A 17,263-nucleotide genomic window follows, 5' to 3' on the forward strand; every position below is an offset into this window, starting at 1 on the left:
TCTGGTGTTTTTTGAGGCAAATGTCCCCAAAACCACTACATTTTCAGTTTTCATCATTCAGAGTGATTCTAGGAGATTTTATCCCCACAAAGAGATAAACATATGCATTGCCTTTGTTGAAGCTGATGGGTCCTGAACACCTGAACATGTCACCCACTTACGATTAGTGCAGCTGTGCGTGCTGAGGCCAGGCTGAGTGGGCAGAGGAGTAATTACAGCAACAATAACGAAGCCTTCAGCCACAGCCCATGTTCTGACCTAATCTCTGGGTTTGGACACAGAGCGCTCTCCGAGCTCAAGGGTTTACAGCCAGCAGGCATTAATAAGAAGTGTGGATAACCACAGCTTAACAGAAGCTTAGCTTTCTGATAGGCCTGCAGACATCACAACACAAGGTCTGTGGGGGTCTGTGTGGCCTCTAGCATGTCATTACATGTTTACCTTTGCAAATTGTTGCTGTTGGAAGAAAACCTGGTACCTCCATTTTTGTCATTTTTCGATTTTTGACATAATTTGAAAATACCTGTTATTCTTTTATTTTTTTTATTATTTTATTTTTATTATTTATAATGTTGATAATGTTTACACTGTTTCCCATTTCTATTACTGAGTGCCTTACTCCTGTTACTCTGCTGCTGCTGTAATACTGTGAATTTCCCCGCTGTGGGACTAATAAAGGATTATCTTATCTTATCTTATCTTATCTTTAGACTGAGTGTAAATTTCATGAAGAATGCACCAATAAAAATGACCCAAATTGACTTTGAAAAAAAATTCTGGTTCCATTGACTTACATTAAAATTAGAGTATGTTTTTTCGTTCCCCTGTAAAGTTACCATTTTGTAGATAGTTGTCTTCCAAGGTTGTCTTCTGACAGCAGTGACATACTAACCATTTTTGCTGCTTGAATATTCAATTTTTGAGTGAGAATACATATTAAAATGTCATACATAAAATTTCTTGCTTAGTCTTACTTTGGCCCATATCATGGAAAAAAATTATTTTGTTGACATTGTGAAAGAAGTAGCATTACTACGGAGAAGCTGTAAATAATCATTTAAAAGTCAGAGGTGTCGGGTTGGGGGGTTTACGTATTATTGCCACATGCACAAACTCAAAAGAAAAGGTCCAGGTCAATGTTTAGGCCTTAAATGCAAAATCAACATAATACTGAGGAAGACATGATGAAAATAGTACATAATTCACATCTTCAGAAGAAGTAACTGAATTTTTCTCATACTAACTGTATAGTATGGTGGAGCCTGGCCAACATGCAATCATAGAACTGACTATGAATTTCTCTTTCATGCTAGATATTTAATCATAGCCATTGCCAGTCTACGCTCCTCTTAAAGTTGCTCCCTCTTGCTCTTAAGGCATTGTTTTGCCACTGTTATTTGACATTTGACATTGGCATTTTGCTGACGCTCTTATCCAGAGCGACTTACAATTTGATCATTTTTCTGTACATTTTTCTGTAAAGCTGCTTTGTGACACCGGATGTAAAAAGTGCTATATATACATAAACTTTGACCTGACTTTGATTAGATGTTGCTTGAACAGAATATGTAAAAAGACCATCTGTAGCAGGTTACAGACCATCTGTAAAGAAGGTGAAGCTGTAGAAATCAAACTACCCACAGGATAATGATCCCAACCATACAAGTAATTCCAACACGGAATGGCTCAAAAGGATGACATGGAGGGTTGTGGAGTGGCCTGGTCAAAGCCCTGACCTGAATCTTTGAAATGCTTTGAGGGAGTTTGAAACATACATGCAAGAAACCCCTTAAACATTGCACGGCTGAACAAAGTCAAAGATAATCCTCAGAAGACGCATCCTTCACCAAGTTTTGTCTGAACTCTCTTTAGATTCTCTTTCAACGCTCTCCCAATCATCAGATTCTTCCACTTAGGAAAGGAGCCGAGGCAAAAACCACATTGCGAAATGTTCTTCCACGTGTTGCGTGCGATTACACATTTCCACCAAAGAGGTCACCAAAACCCCAAAACATACATAGTGCAGCTTTAATAAAAGAGTGTAAAGCACTCAATATTGTCCAAAGTGTCAAAGTATAATTATCAATCCCTAGACCATGCAGTCCATATAGGGAAATAATTACTGCATTTATGTTGTTACAAAAAACCAACTCATAAACTTTTTCAGTCTATGGCAGTTTAGCCCCGCCCCCTCGTGCTAAAGTTCATCAAATACATTCATTAAATTTAACCAAGTAAAACATTTTTTCCATGTAACTCTGTTATCAGATGAACTAGGACTCTGTTGTCTGTGTGTGTGTGAAATATTGCGACCGCTGCGCTGCTAGAGAGCAATGAGGGGTGAAAGGGGAGGAGTGAGACCCGCCTACTGTGAAAAAGAATTCACACCTCTGCACGACGACGGCCATGCTGAGATAAAACGCACGACTGCAGCTTTCTTCATAAGAAATTATCCTGCACAACTGACACTTTTATTAATGTTGACTCGCTCACTCACCTACAAAGATGACACTTTAGTTCTGGATTGGTAAATCAGATACATTTCCAAAGAAATATGGTCCATCAACGTTACTGAAAAACAAAGTTCATACAGTTCATCTGGGGGAGCTCCACCAACGCTGTAAAAAAGGCCAACTATGCATGCCTAATTTGCATACACAATTAACTACACAAATATTAAGATATGGTCAAATATCCATATATTTGAATAACTACAGATCTCCCTAGCATTCCGTCACTGTCGGGACAAAAACTCATGTCTCCAATTTTGGCGCATTGACATAATTTTGTAAATCGGCACCGTTCTGTGAGTGAAAAGAGACTGCAGAGAAAAAGAGTTTGGTCATGTAAACCTTCACGCGTAGGAGTTTGAAGGTGCTAAATAATAGATGATCCGCAGTTGAACTCCTGGAGTCAGCTGAACGTGCTCAGAGGCATGTGGGTGAACTCTGAATGCACTCTATCTTTCAAAGCTAAGTGAAGTAGTACAGTGGCAGCTACTACAACTTCACAGCTGGGGTCATGTTCCCCAGCTAGAGCAACAAAGAGTGCTAATAGACTACAAGTTACATTTTAGCATAAGCAAGTCTTCATGTGTCTCAGGTTGTCAGAGAAGACATTTAGAGAACATGTTAGAATGTACTTATTAAAATGAGAAAACTACTTTTTGACTAGGCCTGTCATGAATGTTACATTTTACCTGAAACTTGACTGCCACATAAGTAATTATGATTAACAATTTCATTGTCTTTTTTTGTTCATTTTATGCAACTACTGAAGTACAAGACTGAAGTGGCTAAACTGGCTGATTAGCTACACTACATGGCCAAAAGCATGTGCACACCCCTCCTTAATATTGAGTTCAGGTACTTCAGCCACACTCATTGCTATAGGGTGGATAAAATCAAGCACATAGTCATGCAGTCTCCATAGACAAACACTGACAGTAGAATAAGTCTCTGCCACGAGTCAGTTTGTGAAATTTCTGTCCTGCTAGATCTGCCCCAGACAACTGAAAGTGCTATTTTAGTGAAATAGAAGCATCTAGGAGCAACAACAGCTCAGCCAGCAAGTGGTCAACCATGCAAACTCAGTAAGAGTAGGGGTGGAGGTGGCACTCCATTAATGCCTGGTTGTATATTGAGATTGACTGTGAGGTGTCCACATACTTTTGGCCATTCAGTGGCCACATACTTTTGGCCATTCATTCTTTTTTCGCCATCAGTATTTCCAAACTTCTGACAGACCGCTCAAGCTTAAATAAACAAATGTAATTCACTGCCGTCCCCTTTCTGCTGCCCTCTGAAGATGTTATTGCACCAGTCAGAATTTAGAACTTCTAATGTTTTTGTGAGACCTATGAAGTGTTTCAATAAATTTTTTATGCTTTCTTTTATTTACAAGTATTTGCCTCCATTGAACCGATGAAAACACCCCCAATGTACGTTCTGTTTTTGTTGTGTGAAGATATGATTGTGAAATGTGACAACTGTGAAAAATAATTGCCATCAGCTAAAATAACTGCAGTCAGATGTTTATGTAATAAGTTTGACAAAATGAATGTTGACCAAAACAAATAAAATAAATCTAATTTACATAGGCCTACATTAAAGCATCACAATTTAAAATTTTATAAGTAAATCTGATTATAATTGTAAACAGTTAGAGCAGCAGCAGATCAACAGTAAAAAAATCACCATGTTCAACATCAGTGCCAAAGTGCAAAGTATATCTAACAAATGACGGAATTCATTGCTGTGGCTGACTGACTGACTGTTCTCTGTGGTCAAGGATGCTGGATTTTGTTGTATTACTGTAGCCAAATATGCAAATAACTAGATATCATAACTATATATAATAACTATATATAATAACTACATACACTAAAAATAAAATTTAACATTAACTGTTTTATTTATTGTCAGCATTTCTCTTGGTTTTCAGATTTGGTGTTTATTGCAGTGTTTCTTGAAATCTGGTTTCGACCAACAATTTTCATTTTGGCGCATCGCAAATCTACTTTACACAGTATATCCTCTTATCTCAAATGCCAGACATGCACTGGTGTTCAGTTGTTAAAAGGGGATTCCACCAAAGTTTAAAACGTTCTCTGTGATGAAGTTGTTTAAAGAGTGGTTTGAATGAGAAACAGCAGCGTTCACAGTGGTGGTGATAGGAACCAGACGTCTGAAGAGTTTAATACATCTAAAAGCTCCCTCACAGACATATTTTTTTAAAAAAAGCTAAACTAAACTAATAGCATATACAGCAGGTACATGCAGAGCATTGTGAGGCAAAAAAGTCCTGCTTTTACCTTTTTCAGCATTACACTGTAGGTTCACTGGCGGTTATATATAATGACTATATTAGTGTTGTAGACATCACAAACACCACTGTAAAGAAACCTGAGTCAGTATGTTTAACTATTTCTTCACTAACTGCTCTCAATAACTTTGCGTACATCTCAATAACCGGTTTATGCAGCAAGTAAAAATTGGTGGAATAACGTTTTTGTCAGATATATGACATACTTTTATCTATAAGCATGGACAAACATACATCACATAGCAAACAGATTTTTTCTGTACTTTTTACCATTTCCATAGAGATTCTGTTTATGAAATAAATATTTGTTGTTTTGGTCATGCAGTTTACACTGTGCTAATTGGTGGGCTTCCATTACTTGGTAACTACGGTGGCCTCATGGCTGGAAATATTTATGAGGACACCAAGGTCCGAACTTCACTTACTTTCCTACTATATATATATATATATATATATATATATATATATATATATATATACACACACCTCACTGTTGTCAGAACTAAACCTTGTATCTCAGTTTTTGGCATTTTTCAGTTTTTGACATAATTTGAAAATGGCTGTAGTTTTTTATATTGTGCGTAAATTTCATGATGAATAGACCAAAAGAAATGACCCCCAAAACTCCAGTTCCATTGACTTACATTAAAAGTAGGTTTTTTTCCCTTTTCCTGTAAAATTACCATTTTGGAGATACGAGGTTCTAATCTGACAACAGTGAGATATAAATATATATATATATGTTTATCTTTTTTTTACATAATTTGAAAATACATCTTGCCCTTTATATTGTATATAAATTTCATGGTGAATGGATCAAAAGAAACAGCCCAAAACGACTTGGAAAAATGCCTGGTTCCACTGACTTACATTAAAGGTATAGTGCATTTTTTCCTTCTGTAAAGTTACTATTTTGGAGATAGGAGGTTTTGTTACAACAACAGCAAAATGTATGTTTCATGTGTGCTTTTACAGAAGTCAGTGAGGACAGAGATGCAAAATAAACAAGCAAAGATAGACAGAGATAGATAGATAGATAGATAGATAGATAGATAGATAGATAGATAGATAGATAGATAGATAGATAGATAGTTTCAAACTGAATTTAATTCTCTCTCTCTATCTATCACTTTTACTTTTAGTGTGATTGTTAGATTTACTTTCATCACATCCTCTCAGCCGAAAAAGACAAATAAATATTTGAATGATTAATTAAACAGACTTAAGTTTATGGAAGAGTCAGGGCAGTGTACAGAAGAATGAAGGGACGGGAAGGAACAAGTAAAAGATAAAGGTGGATAACAGTTGTTAATGGGAAAAAAGGAGCAATGGGGGGGGGTGTCACATTTCTGCAAAGTGGACCTCAGGAAAATGTTTATCCGAGTTACGGCCCAGGATGGCCTCAAAGCAAAGCCAAAGAACTCCACACACACCAAACACGTCCACAGTTGGGATGAAGAAGGCAACTGCGGAAATTATTTATGGAACTGCTTTAATGTCAAACACATAAGCCAAGTTAGGAGAGGTCAGCTATGAAGCTTCTCACCTTGGGGGTCATACTGAAAAGCAGTTGGGGGATAAAGTGACATGAGGGAGGACAACAGTGTCTAGATAGGACTGCACTGTGCACTGTCCATGTAAGGCATCTGATATGGCCTGGCAGTCCCTAATCTGAAGGGCGGGACTCACTGTGGAACTCACTGACTGAGAAGCTGCACAGATCCCCTGGACAGAGATCACGCCTGGGATGAGTGCACAACACTAGACTGCATTAAAAGGCCCTATAAATAAGACCAGCGCGCTTATTTAGAGCTACAGTGCTGATAACCTGCATCCTCGCCACTCGGTTAACATCCACAGAAGCCCACAGATGTCCATGTAAACAGCCCGTAACATTCACGAGCTTCTCCAAACGCCTCATTCCTCACGCGCTATAAAAGGACAACGCGCGTGCAGCGTGCGACGGCTCGCTCGCGCGTCCAGAAATGGCAGATAATGGACAAAGATACACATAAAACTCTCGCGCACAGGTCACTTACCCCCTTTTAAACCTCGCTGTCTTCTTTTTATCTCGCTCGCTCCTTTTCCAGACTGTAGGCGACGTATTACGGCGTCTACGGTTATATTCACGATGTTTCTACGGCGTTGTTATTTGTTTTCCCACCCGTATTCCGGCACACCCCCTCCTCCTGTGCTGAGATTGGCTACTAGAATCTCCCTCCTGCACTACGATTGGCTAATTCAGGAGCTCTCCTATTGGCGGAATGGTGTTGGGTAGGACATTATGAGCCAATTGTAGCCTACGTGGGCGCGGTTTCCAGGGAAAATGGGTGGGAAATAAAGTGATGCGTTTCTGTAAGCAGCACTTCTCGCCAAATTTGGCCAAATTTGGGACACTTATAAACTTTAGGTGCTGTAAACATCCTGCTGGCATTGCTACAGGAAAAGGGTTTAGACTAAATCATCTTTTCTTTTTCTGCTGAATACTGCGGTCCCTCAATGTTCCTTACAAGGAAATGGGTTTTGGGGATGTTTAGATGCTCCAGTTATCTCAGACTGCCCTCTACTAAAAGCATGCAGAGCAGATAGCCCTGGCAGAGGAGCCCAGAGCTTATGGAGGGCTGGTCTTTAGGGAATTTTTGCAGCGCATAAGGACAATTATTATTAGTGATGTAATAATAATTTTAATTTATGTAGCACTTTTCATGCTGGTCGCAGCTCAAAGGGCTTTACAGAAACACCATAAAGAAGTAAGAAGTAAGTGACACAGATCAAATTTGAAGATAAAAACCACAAGACGTAGTTTTAATTATATGCTGAGTTAAAGAGACGTGTTTTTAGCTGCTTCTTAAAAGTGAGCTCTGAGCTTTACCGTCTAATAAAAGGTGAACTGAGCTCCATGGTTTAGAAGCAGAATAACTGAACAAGTTGTTCCATGTTTTCCATATTTTACCGGTTTTGCAGAAGGTCGGTATCTGCAGATCTAAGATCATAAACGGACAGACACTCTGTGATGTAAGCAGTGCCTTAAGGTCATTTAGAGCCTTAAAAACTAGTAGCAGAGCCTTAAAATCTATCCTGAATGATAACAGGCAGCGAGTGCAGCTCTTTTAATGCAGGACTGATCTGATCTCTCTGTTTAGTTTTGTTAGGATGTTGCTACGTTTTTTTGGAAGTGATGCATTGTTTTCTTAGGAAGTCCAGTAAGAAGACCATTACAGTGATCAACTCTGCTGTAACAAATGCATGAACCAGTTTCTCTGCGTCGCTCTGAGAGAGAAAAGGCCGAACATTTAGTGACATTTCTCAAAGCTGCTTTAGTGACTGTGTTTACACGTGGGATAAAACACAGCTCAGGGTCTAAGGCCACATCCAGGTTTCCTACGTTTGGTATATGAAACGTGGCTGAGCTCCTGAGAAATGTGTTCAGTGTGCAGCAAAGGTCTGTGCCTTCTCTCTGTTTCTTGTGGCGTTTCCTCCCCGTCCCCCACATGCTGCGTTGATTTTCTGCTCATCGCATCTGTTTATTCCCTGAATGGCACTTTAAAGTTTGCACAGAGCTGATGCGAGGGATGATTGGTACAGCCAATACATGTGCCAATTTCATGGTGGTGCATTTCTTTAATTTAGTTGATAAGAATGATTACGCTGCACTACTGTCGGCTGGGGAGAGCACTCGCACCAGAGCGGAAATGAAAATGAACTTTTCTCCGCTCGCTCGTGTGCTGCTCACGGTGTCGTGAAGCTGAAAAACTTTAAAGCACTCATATCATGGAAAAACTAATTTTGCTTTATTTATTTATTTATTTATTTATTTATTTATTTTTGATAACATACTCTCAAGCACTGTGTACACATTGTTGAAGGGCTCACATCCTATGTTCTCTCTTGAATTTATGATTTTTGGTCCTTCTTTGTTTGGGTTTATGCACCAAACTTTTGAGTCTGCTTTGACTGGACCCGTAGTGTGTTTGATACAGAAAGTAGTCCGGCCTAAAACATTCCCAGCGTGAATGTCTGGGGCCGAACAGCTGCAGGCTCAGATGGACCCTTCTTTTTTTTAACTGAATGCAAAGTTTTTCATTACAAATCTATTTTCCACATGACAATTTCATTGGAATGCAGAATCATGCATATTTACATTAATTTCAGAAGTATTTGGTGGTGTCGCCCTTTTTGCTGTAAAGGCATTACGCAATCAAGCAAGCATGGACTCCAACTCATAACTTGTTTGTACAAAGGCCTCATCACAAATCTGCTTCAGTTTGAATAGTGACCTAGAAATAGTGTAAAATCTTGAATATTCCGGAAACGCTTTGGCGACGTCCTTCTGTTTTTAGTCAACGTGGATATCTCCATTCAACTAGTAATGAAGGAATTTGATGCTTTCGATAGCATTTCAGGGCTCAAGTTCAACTGGTCTAAATCAGTTTTGATGCAACTAAATGAACTGTGCAAAACTGCTACTATCCCTTCACTAATTCCAGTTAAGGATTCATTCACCTACCTTGGCACTGACATTGATCCTGATATCTATAAACCATCCCGAGAAAATTAATAGCCTTAATGTGTCCCTCCGAGGTCGAATTGCAGCAGTCAAGATGGCTATGTTGCCCCGGCTGAGCTTCCTGGTACCACTCCCACCTATCCCCGAAATATTTAGCTGATATTGATTTGATGGTTTCAAAATGTATATGGAATAAAAGGCATCCGAGAATTAAGCTAGTGACATTGCAGCTGCCAAAATCCTTGAGTGGCTCAGCTGTACCAAATTTTAAACTTTACTTTATGCCTTTTTCAAATGAGAGCATTGCGGTCCTGGCTTGACGTAGAATCCAAAATCCCATGGAGGACTATTGAATCTTCTTTAGTAAGGCCACACCTATTACAAGATTTGTCATTTACAAGTATTGGCTCTAAAAATCTTGATTTGAAATTCGGCTGTGTTGTTGCACATTCACCAGGGTCCTCTCTGTGTGGAGTTCATGTTCTCCCTGTGTCTACATGGGTTTCCCCTAGGTGTGAGTGTGTGAGGGAATGTGTCTGTCTGTCACTCCAAGAGTACCGATTAAATGAGATTACCAATGTACAATTATACTTGTGCCTTCTCCAAAACTGTAAGCAAGAAAGTACGTCTCTAAGAGTTAGGACTAAGAGTTAAAACTTAGGACGAACATTTCTTTTCCTCAGCAATGTTAAGACTGTTAAATTAACCCTTTAGCACAATACAATTTTATTAAAGAGCACAAACTAAAAAAGAGAAAGAATAATAAAGTGCAACATACCAATGCTTAAGAACAACTAATTAAAAAGAAGTTAAAAGTATAGGCAAAATGTGCCTGAGTGTCAAAGCACTTAATGACCTAAGGTCTAAAACGAGGGCATTTTTTTTTATTTGGCCGACCAGAAAGGAGCCTTTTACTGATAACAATATAGTTTTTCAAAATAAAAAATGAGGACTTTTATTTTGTAAAAAATCTCAGTAAAATGACAAAGTAGGCCATACTAAAATAGGGTAAAACATGTATACTTTACGAATGCTGATTCAAACATTCTTGAACATGTCATGAAGTGATTATGTAAGATGTTATGGGCAGATTTCACAGCTTAGTTTCCATTAATGGACTGTGTGGACTGGACAGTGAACGGTACATTTTGAAACTTTAAACTTCCCGGAGGAACTCAGTCTGAACTTAACCACTTGTTCAGTACAACTAAGCACAGGGATCAGAACAGAGCTCATTTACATATATCAGCCATATCTTATCTTACCCATTCTTTCCAGGAGACGAATTTTCAGTTCCTCAAAGAATCTGCAGCCACACCTCCAAAGCTCCGTCTTAGAAGCTGGTTGATTTTCTGAAGTAATCAAACCCATTCAGTGATGCTGAGATCTGGACTCTGGGGTGGTCAGTCCATCGTTCAGCTTCTTTGTTTGATGTGTCCGTCTCCTTTTCTCAGTGAGGTTCTTCTTGATCAGCTACACATCCTTTCAGATCCACAGCGCTGAGTGGTCTTCTCACAGTGGAAGGATGGACAGAAACACCTGTGGATGTTTTCGGATCTGAAGCAGCTTGATTTTCTCTTGTCTCTCAAAGATGAAAGCTTTAAGTGCTGTTTATCTGATGGGGGCAGTTTTGGGGTCTACCGGGTCTTCCAGGTGGTTGCTAGGAGCCACATTTTCTCTGCAGCCGTTAATCATTTTTAAACTTTGACTGTTTTTTTCCACTTGATTTTCTCCTTCTGAATCCAAGTGGATGATGTTATATCTAATCTGCTCATCAATATCTTCTGAAAAATTAATAACTTGTTCCTAATGTCTGTTTGGAATGGAAATTATATAAGAGAAGGATGGCGTCTGACTTTCATGCTGTACTGTAAAATCATTGGAACATTATAAGTGGACCTCAGGGAAAAATTAGGCCTTTTAAGACTCACTATTGCTTGTTATTTTTATATTGTGTGTGCTTCTGAGTTCTTGCTCCTTTTTCACATCATACCAGATAGTCAAAGTGAAGATAATTAAAGCAGCCATTGATACAGCTGGCTAGACGCAGCCAGGCGTCGAGATGCCTCTGTGTAATCTGTGCACAAACTTGTCAAAACGTCTGTGTGAGAGATGTGTTTGGTGACAGGCGAGCTGTCAAAGAGCAGCAGTGATGTTTTTTCGCTATTTGGGCTGGTGAAAGACGCTCTTGAAACGACTGACAGGGCCACAGCCAATACATACAGGCTGAGCGGCACGTAATGGCCTGAATGTGTGAGACGATGTGATCGAGCTCGGGGCGGTGCTGGTGCTGCACGGGCCTGAAAAGCCCTCACAGTGAAAGCACTCGTCAGCCTCGGCTGTGTAAGAACACAGCAGACTCATTTGATTTAATCGTCTGCTGTAGGGCTCCCTTATCGTCTAATGGTGACAGCGCAAGTCTGTTGCTATGGGAGACGTTTTATTGATCTACTGAATTTTAGAGAGGCCCCTTTTTTATGTCTCTCTGAATCTTCATAAATATTGACTTGAAATATTCATAGCGGGATGCAAATTATCTCCTCTAAACCACTTAAAGTTAAAGTATGTTGAAAAATCAAATGCACAGTTTTCCTCACTTACGACCACTGGTGCAACCTGTTGGGGGGCTTGGGGGGATAGTTGTTACAGTACATATCTGAGTTGCAAAGTAACTGTAAGACAATTATCATACAGCTGTCAAAGCAGCTTAAAACACCAATTATATATATATATACACACATTTTTATAGATAACAGTAAGACCTCAGAAACCTCAAGTTAAGTGACTCTTATTAGTCCCATGACTGGGAAATTTCACCTCTGATGTTGATCCATCCGGGCAGTGAAACATCACATACACACTAGTGAACACACACACTAGGGGGCAGTGAGCACACTTGCCTGGAGCGGTGGGAAGCCCTATCCACAGCGCCCAGTGAGCAGTTGGGGGTTAGGTGTCTTGCTTAAAGGCACCTCAGTCATCTACTGTCAGATCGACCTGAAGACCTTCCGGTCACAAGGCTAGATATGAATATTGTTCAAATGTCCGATACATGTAAATGACCAATTAATTCACAAATTGTCGCCTGTTGATCTAGACTGGGCAGTCTGGACTGAGGGCTTTCAAACATGCTCATTAGAACATTAAGGCCATGCTCAGATAGGTCTAACCAGTTTAAAGCAGTATTTTATTATATTTCTATATTATACATTTCTATAATTCTTATATATGCAGCAAATTTATAATATCATATAAATGTACTGGATATTTCACTCATGGCTTAAATAAAGTGTGAGCATTTATGCTTATAGATGCTACAAGCTTCACTGACCGCATTCGGGTTCAGGAGGAGATTTTTAAATATTTTTTTAATTTGATTTCTTCCTGAACTATCACTTTAAAGCTTTGAGTGATGTGGGCTTGTACAGGTAAGTGAGTGAGTGAGTGAGTGAATGAATGAACAAATGAACGAGTGAGTATGAATGGGTGGTTGTGCAGGTTCTGTTATCGTCTCTCTCTGCAGGCAGTGAAGCACTGATCTTCCCACACTCAGCCAAAGCCTCCATACAGTATTCAAAACTAGGTCAACATCAGAGTCTCACAGTATACGAGGCTACGGTCCCCCTTAACACTAACAAAGCGTCAGCTCGGCACTCCGACTATAGATAACTCATTTAGGTCGCCGGGGACACGTGCCTGAGGGAACGCTGCAGAGCAGGACATTTGGGATTCCTCCTCTGTGAATAACATACTTTAAAGGGGAATTCCACCAATTATTCAACAATTCTGTGTAATTCATTGGTTGAGATGTAAACAGAGTCATTCAAAGTGGTTTGGTGTAAAATGGTTGATTGTAGAGACTCAGATGTCTTTACAGTGGTGATAGGAACCAGGGGTCACCATGACTACGACAGAAATATAGACTATTTTTAATATTTTATTTTTACTATATTTAATTTACCATCCAGAACCACCAGTAAACCTCCACGTGTCTTCAGTTTCGGATGAAATGAGGATGATGGTAAAACAGTTTAGAACAAAACCTTCTCAGAACTATCGTATAACAATGTCTTAGACATCAGGCTGCATCATTTAGAGGAATTAAACTCTTCAGACTGATTCCTGTCACCACTGTGAACAGCCCTGACTATGTGAGTTTCTCTAGAATGGATTATGTATTTATTTTTTTTTAATAAAAAATGTGTGTTTTTTTTTTTAAATAGAGATTTCAATAGAAAGGTAAGTTTGTAAAGAGACTTTAAGTTGGCTTTAGCAAAGCTGTTGCTATGAAATCCTTAGACATTGCTATAGTATCCCAGGTGCTAGGCTGTTATGTTATATCAGGTGGTTGTTATAGTGCTACTAGGTCATTGCTAAGGTGTCCAAGGTGGTTGTAAGGTGTTGCTAGGCCATTGTGGTGGTAACACAGGTGGTTGCTAGGTCACTGCTCTGGCAGGTGGTTGCCAAGATGCTGCTAGACCATGCTCTGGTGCCACAGGTGGTTGCTAAGGTGTTGCTGGGTTATTGCTATGGTGTCCCAAGTAATTGCTATGGTGTTGCTAGGCCATTGCAGTGGTAACACAGGTGGTTGCTAGGTCACTGCTCTGGCAGGTGGTTGCCGAGATGCTGCTAGGTCATGCTCTGGTGTTCCAGGTGGTTGCTAAGGTGTTGCTGGGTTATTGCTATGATGTCCCAGGTAATTGCTATGGTGTTGCTAGGCCATTGCGGTGGTAACACAGGTGGTTGCTAGGTCACTGCTCTGGCAGGTGGTTGTCGAGATGCTACTAGGTCATTGCTAAGGTGTCCAAGGTGGTTGTAAGGTGTTGCTAGGCCATTGTGGTGGTAACACAGGTGGTTGCTAGGTCATTGCTCTGGCAGGTGGTTGCCAAGATGCTGCTAGACCATGCTCTGGTGCCACAGGTGGTTGCTAAGGTGTTGCTGGGTTATTGCTATGGTGTCCCAAGTAATTGCTATGGTGTTGCTAGGCCATTGCGGTGGTAACACAGGTGGTTGCTAGGTCACTGCTCTGGCAGGTGGTTGCCGAGATGCTGCTAGGTCATGCTCTGGTGTTCCAGGTGGTTGCCAAGTTGTTGCTGGGGTATTGCCATGGTGTCCCAGGTGATTGCTAAGGTGTTGCTAGGCCATTGCTGTGGTTTTACAGGTGTTTCGATATTTCAGGTAGTTGTCATAGTGTTTCCAGGCCATTGCTATGGTGTCCAAGGTGGTTGCTAAGATGTTGCTAGGTCATTACTGTGGTATCCCAGGTAATTGTTAAGGTGCTGCTAGGCCACTGCAGTGGTATCCGAGGTGGTTGCCAGGTTACTGTTATGGCATCCTAGGTGGTTGCTAATGTGCTGCTAGGCCATGTTCTGGTGCCCCAGGTAGTTGCTGAGGTGTTTTTGTGCTATTGCTATGATGTCCCAGACGGTTGCTAAGGTGCTGCTAGGCAATGTCAGGTGGTTTTTAAGGTTTGTTAGGTCACTATATGTGGTATCACATGTGATTGCTAAGGTGTTGCTTGGTCATTGGAACGGTAGCCCAGGTGGTTGCTAACGTATTGCTAGGCTGTTGGTATGGTATCCCAGGTGGATGCTAATATGTGTGTGTATATAAATGTATGCATGTACGTATGTGAGCCTTGAAATTTGTAACGTTTATGAGGGGCTGTATGAGAGAACTTAATATGATATCATTTGTGGCAGTTTCAAATTTTTTCAGATTCAAATTTTACATTCAACATTCTGTCATTCATTTACTTTGGAGCAAAAAAGCTAAATATTGTTGTATGTTGTCATTTACTTCAAAGTATAAATGAATACATATTTTGTTATGTATATGTAACATACTTTCCAAACTTATTTTGTGACTTTGTAACATTTCAGTGTAGATATGCACTGCCCACCAAAAGTTTGGGGACACGTTGCTTTTTGAAATTTTGCAAAAGCAGCAATGAACATATGTAGCATATTTAGCTTCATATTATATTCATATATACATGTAAACTGATAAAGAAAACATGATCATTTGTGGTAAGAATAGGTTAAGCTATGATCTCTAAACCTTTGACTGGCAGAAATGGAACATGAGCCTAAATGCAATTGCTTAATCCTGGGATTGAGGAGTCCAGGGGATGTGCCAAGTGAAAACGTCAAAGATTAATATGTTCTAGAAAAGCTGAAAGGGCAAAAGCAATATCACAGGGAGAAATCTTAATGTTGAAGATGGTGGAGATAAATTCGTACTAGATTGCAGAGAGCAGTGAAATGTGCCGGTGGAAAGCTGTGAGAAATTTGTCAAAACCTGCAGCGAGGTGCCATTAAGCGAGACACGTGGCATGTGTGCAAATGTCCTCACAAGTACAGACATTTGCATCTTTTTTATCTTAAAAAAAGAGTGAAATCATTTCTTTCTTTTCTCCTGAGTAGTCAATATTCAGGCTGTTTATTACAGACTCAATTGAACCAGTTCAAGGCTTTTGGTATAGTGCAGGATTTCAATTTTGGGGGGACCTGACAGCTTTGGGAACAGCTTGCCAGCCAACTAGCCCACATTGTTGAAACCTCCATGTACAGGAGATGACCTGTTTCATGATTTCACACATAAATGGGAATATACACTGATTTTTCACATTATCTTCATAATTAAGTGGTTAAAATGTAAACAGAGTCATTCAGAGTGGTTTGGTGTGAAATGCTCTGTTAGAGAAACAATTCTGACTGAGTGGTTCACAGTGGTGGTGATAGGAACCAGACGTCCATTTCTAAAAGCTCCCACACAGATAGATATTACATGAAATAATTAAAAATCATAAATTCACTGCCTTATGCCTGAAACATTGTTGTCCGATAGTTCTGACCTAAGTATTGGTGAAGGCAAATCACATATATTTTAAATCATTATGGCAGAGAGAACACTGTAAAACATCAACATAATCAACATTTCATGTAAAAGCTCAGAAGACACGTGTAGGTTCACTGCTGGTCCTGGATAGTAAATATATAGTCTATATTTGTGTTGTAGTCATGGCAACCCCTGGTTTCCACCACCACCACTGTAAAGATATCTGAACCATTTCACAACAAACCGCTCAGTGGTGGACAGTAACTAAGTAAATGTAATTAGTTTTTGTACTTACGTAATTTTTTTTTCGTGTATCTGTACTCAAGGTTTTCCACTGTGGGCGACTTTTTATTTTCACTCCACTACATTTCAAAGTCTAATATCTGACTTTTTCCTCTGCTACATTTTGAGAAATCTGTCGTTCCTTTTGGTTTCTGCGTGTATAAAAAAGTAACATGTCAAAACGAAAGAAGGGCAAAGCAAGAGCACCAATCAGGGCACAGCGGTCACTTTGTTTAGAGCTGGTTTTGACCTGTTGGTCATACCGACCCAGTGCAGCACATGGTTCAACGTCAGCGCAGCAGCGTAAAATTTAGGGAGAGTCTGTTCAACATAAATGATGAACTAACCTAACTTTAAGTAAATAGAGTACAATATAGAAATAAGTCCACATATGCAGTCGTGACTGACACGGCTTTTTTCTGAATTTATATAAAAACCATTTCATTTTATAGTAAATTAGTTTGGGCTGGTTTATGTTTATGAACAGAGACCTACAGATCAACATAGTAAAGGAGCTCATTTGTGATCCTGAGTTTAAAGCCAGGTTTTATTAAACTTAAACTTGGAACTAAGTTGTAAATAAATCTTAAACTGAAACTTTGCTTGTTTGTAAAAAGTGATTTCAGAGCCACTCGGTTCTCCCTGTTGGAAACTGTTTACCTTCAGTGTTTTGTGCTTATGATCATTTTAATAGACGTCAGCGTCACTTTCGATACTTAAGTACATTTGAAGGTCAATACAGCACAGCCAATCAGAACAGAGCTCATTTACATATCAGCCTTAAATGAACAGCAAAAAAATGCTAAATGC

At 39.7% G+C, this 17,263-nt stretch overlaps 1 protein-coding gene across 1 annotated transcript in view; it reads right to left on the minus strand.

The window, feature by feature from the left end:
- The window catches only part of LOC108431160 (cholinesterase-like), a 46,459-nt gene extending 39,457 nt beyond the window's left edge, over positions 1 to 7,002 (minus strand). The window contains exon 1 of the mRNA XM_017704141.1: positions 6,864 to 7,002. The gene's annotated coding sequence lies outside the window, so the exon portion shown is untranslated. The remainder of the gene's footprint in view (positions 1 to 6,863) is intronic.
- Positions 7,003 to 17,263: the final 10,261 nt, after the last annotated feature.

Source organism: Pygocentrus nattereri, chromosome 7 (assembly GCF_015220715.1).
Source record: "Pygocentrus nattereri isolate fPygNat1 chromosome 7, fPygNat1.pri, whole genome shotgun sequence".
Taxonomy (NCBI): domain Eukaryota; kingdom Metazoa; phylum Chordata; class Actinopteri; order Characiformes; family Serrasalmidae; genus Pygocentrus; species Pygocentrus nattereri.